The sequence below is a fragment of the Nerophis ophidion genome, unplaced genomic scaffold (assembly GCF_033978795.1).
Source record: "Nerophis ophidion isolate RoL-2023_Sa unplaced genomic scaffold, RoL_Noph_v1.0 HiC_scaffold_30, whole genome shotgun sequence".
NCBI lineage: Eukaryota > Metazoa > Chordata > Actinopteri > Syngnathiformes > Syngnathidae > Nerophis > Nerophis ophidion.
This window is the reverse complement of record NW_026906952.1, coordinates 1,234,172-1,238,773: the sequence shown is the minus strand read 5'-3', so window position 1 is coordinate 1,238,773 and position 4,602 is coordinate 1,234,172.

The following is a 4,602-nucleotide window of genomic DNA, read 5'->3' as shown; positions in this document are numbered from 1 at the left end:
GTCTGCTGATAATGTTCCCCTTTAAGTGTTCAGCAGTAAGTGGTCTACTGTTAATGATGGCCATAACCTCATACAGAACTGTTCGTAGTGAGGTACTGTCGAGCCTTTGCGCCGACTGGTCAAGAACAGCCGTAAGAACACTTCTTATTGTTCTAATTTGCCTCTCACATATGCCGCCCATGTGACTCGCCGCTGGCGGGTTCATAAGAAACTCGCATCCGAGAGCCTTCACTCTTTCTGGATTCATTCCTGTCCTGAGTTCAGCAAACTCTTTCCTTGCACCAACAAAATTGTTGCCTTGGTCGCATCTTAGCTGAAGAACATTTCGTCTTATGGCAATGAATGTTCTTAAAGCGTTGATAAACGCATCAGTTGTCATATCATCAACGACTTCAATGTGTATGGCTCTTGAGCATAGACACGTAAGTATGAGACCAGATCTTTTCATGTCCTTCCTTCCATCTTTAACATGGATCGGACCAAAGCAGTCTATGCCGGTGTAAGTGAAAGGTGGAGTAGTCTCTGTTCTATCTTCAGGTAAGTCACCCATTATCTGTTCTTCAGTACTCCTTCTGTACTTTCGACACTTGACACATTTGAAAATGTGTGACGAGACGGCACTGCTGCATCCTTGGACCCACCATCCATTGGCTCGCAGTTCGTTCATCGTCCTTGACGATGCACCTTCTCTTGGAAGTGCTTGATAAGCAAGGCTATGATATGGCTGCTCTTTGGGAGTAATGCCGGATGCTTTACGTGTGGATGCAATGCAGCTTGACTCAAGCGGCCTCCCACTCTTAAGATGCCTTCTTCATCCAAGAATGGATTTAACTTGCACAGTTTACTGTCTTTAGTCTTGAAAACTGCTTTCTTAAGTTCCAAGCTCTTTATCTCATCTGAGAATACTTCTGCTTGAACTAGCTTGATGATAGCAAGTTCTGCTTCTTTTCTTTCTTCCAGACTTGTACTTTCATTAGTTCTTTGTTTCACACCTTTGTGTTCTTTTCCACATCGTTTCAATCTGACAATTGCTCTTACCACTCTTGACCAATCAGAGAATTTCTCCAGGCGATTCAGCAATGATCTATCTTCTTCTGCATTGGTGTTACACACGACAGCTTTGCGGAGTTCAGGATCATCTTCCTTGATTTCTCCCACCGTGCACTCTCTTTTGGGTAGTTGTGTTTGCCAGAGAAACTTTGGTCCCGTGAGGATGACATAAGGCTTCAGACTTGGTGTCACTTGTCTCACTACAATGCGATGGCTGACTCTGATGGCATCGTTGTAGTCTACGTAGGGATTCTGGTTACCAATAATACTCCATCCAAGGTCTGTACGCTGGGCGTAGGGCTGGTTTTCTTTGCCAGATGCAACTTCCCTGGGAAGTAAGGCTTGTGAGCAATTGTACCCGATGAGCAAACCTACTCCGCAGTCTTGCAGAGGTGGTATCTCATCTTGGAGATGCTCTAGATGGGACCATGCTTTTGCGGTTTCACCTGTAGGTATATGAGTTCTGTTCGCCGGAATGAACTCACGTGTGTAGACTGGTGGTAAGGCAATCTTCTCACCTGAATAAAAGCCTCTTACTTGCAGGTTGGTTACTTTTTGGGAGCTCACTACTGTAATTCTTGCAGTCATTGTAGAAAGCTTAAGCTTGACTTGCTCTTTGTCCACTTCCAACGCATCTGCTACTTCACTCAGAATGAAAGTTGTATCGCTTTGAGAATCCAACAGAGCATACACAAGGACCTCTTGGGTTGGTTGAGTTGTGGATGAAAGCCAGACTGGGATTATTGCAGCCGTTTGTATGTTAGCTTTTTGAAGTATTACTGTACATGAAGTAGCGTCTTTGGTTCTTTCTTTGTTTTGGGGTGCTTGAGGTAATATTTCATTAGGATGTTCTTGAATTGTACTTGGCTTGGCTTGCGGTGGCTTTTGTTCATCTTTGGTTCGCTCCTCATGCAGACAAGTTGGATGTTTCTTTTCGCATGTGTCGCAAACACTCCTATTGCTGCAGTTGTTTGAGCGGTGTCCAAACTGAAGACAACCAAAGCATAAACATTCAGCTTGGATGAACTTGACTCTGTCCGCCACAGCTTTCTCTATGAACTTCCTGCATTTATGTAATGTATGATTGTTCCTTTCACAGAAAATGCATGTCATGACATTCTTTTCCTTGGAGGTTGTAGTCTTTTCATTGAAACTTGTCAGTGTCTTTTCATTAGAACTTGTGTTCAACGTCTTTGCTCCAAAGCTTTGTAGTCTTTGGGACCTTGACTTGTCCGTATCACTTGATTTTAGTGACTGCACTGAAGTGATAGGGTTGCAGGCGACTTTAGCTTCCCATGTTAGAAATCTGACAAAATGACTGAAAGAGGGGAATTGTTTTTTCCTTTGTTCCATTTCCATAACCTTTCAATTCCAAGGTGCGATCAGCCAATCTGGTATCTTAGAAAGGATCTTCCTGTTTTCATTACAGTCATTCAGGATCTCCAATGCCTTGATGTTAACCATGGCAGCCTCACAACTGCGAAGAAAATCTGTGAACTCTCGGAGCTCAAGACTATTCTTAGAACCAATCTTAGGCCACGCTTGGAGCTTGTCTCTGTATGCTTTTGCAATTGTAAATGGGTTTCCGTATCGCTCCTCCAGAATCTCCCATGCAGCAGTATAGGCAGATTCAGTTCCGAGCAGGAAGTAACCATCAGGGGCTTTCTTGGCTTGACCACCTATGTATCTTCGTAGGTAGTATATCTTCTCATTCTCTTGTATGTTCTTCTGGTCTATCAAAACTTGAAAAGATAGTTTCCAGTCACTATACTTCAATGGATCCACACTGAATGTTGGAGGTTTGGGATTTGGGATTCTGTTGACACTTAAAGCACCTGCTAGCATCTTAACGAGCTCTGCCGTACTGTCATTGGAGGTTTTCTTAACTTTTGATATGGAAGACCTATGTGTAGACAGATGACTTGAGGATGCAGATACTTGGTCATCTTCTTCAAAATCATCTCCTAACTTGTCACTCCGCTCTTCTTTGACACTCCCTTGGTCATATATCAGCATTCTCGCATTTGCTGCATTAAGACTTTTCACTGTCTCCAATTTCTTTATCTTTCTCTGTTTTTCCTCTAGAGTTCTTTGTAGAGCTATATGTTCTTCTTCTAATTGAGCTTTTATTTCAGCTTCCTCTTCTTCTCTCTGTATTCTTCGCCTCACTTCATCTTCTTCTTGCTGTAAGCGACACTTTCGGGCTGCTGCTTCTTGTTCAGCTATCTTCTTTCTAGCTTCTTCTTCAAGAATATTTAATTCCAATTGTTTTCTTTCTTGCTCTTGTAGCACTTTTAGAACAGCTTGGCTTGCAGCAGCTTCTTGGCGACCCACAGAAGATTTGGTGCTTTCTTGCACTGTGTAGCCTTTCAAAATAGACATGACAGAGCTTTTACAAGTTGAGTTAAATATAGAACCAGCTTCTGGCCATTCTGGCTCCTCTTCTGGAATATTTCTATCCAGACGGCTTGTAGCTATACAGAGAGAATGAAAGCAGATGTCTGTGTACATGTGTCAACTTTTCGTTGCGTTTCCTGTTCTTGAGTTGAAACTTGGCGTAGCTCTTCATAAGCACTAGTGACATCTGCAGAAAGACGTTTGATTTCACCAATAATGGAATCAACCAATGACTCATCCAAAAGTTATTTTGATGATAATGGCGTCTTAACAGCTTTAGCTTGAGCTCTCCATCTTCCATAACTGGCGTTGAACTTGAACTGAAGTGTGTTGATTTTCATCATTAGCATTCCTTTACCCTTTTCTGTTAGAGTTCTTAGTCTTGTACCTCTCCTCAGCTCTTGATTTTCCTCTTGCTGCTTTTCCTCTTCAGCACCACTCTCATAAGCCTGTACAGGTGTCAGGAGGACATCTTCCCTGTCCCTGTCACTGTCCCTTACCTGTTCTGTAGGCTCACCTGACTTTGACATTTTTTAATCAATAAAATTAAACACACTTTTAAAGGTTTTTAAATTGTCCAATATGTATCAACAGAAAATATTAGCAATAGATTTTTTTTTAAATCACCCTTGGATGAATTCGTCCTATTCACATATCAATAATTGTAGATACCTTAAATGTGAATTCCTTAGAGCTTAAACAAATAGAAATGTTTAAATTAAATCTTTGAATATCACTTTGCAAAACACTCAAAATATATGCAGTTTATATCACTTCAAAACTTAAATATATGCATGTAAAGGCAATTGGAAAATATTAAAGAACATGGAAAAGCTTCAATATTAAGTTAAATGGCCAACAGCCTACTTTCACTTATTTAGCAAAACGCCCTTTTAAATGTCTCTTGCATGACAAGGTTCTTTTAACTTAAATTAAATGATCAGATAAGTCCAGACGTTTACCACACACTCCACATTATCTTCATACATTTCAGTCTCTTCTTAATCACTCTTTTAGTGTCCAGTGTTCCTTATTGGCTTCTTAACAGCCTACTGAAAACGCTGTGATTGCCTGTGTCTTCCTTTTGTGTGTGTGTGTGTGTGTGTGTGTGTGTGTCTCCTCTGCTCCGTGCTGATGACGTCACAGCTGCCCAGG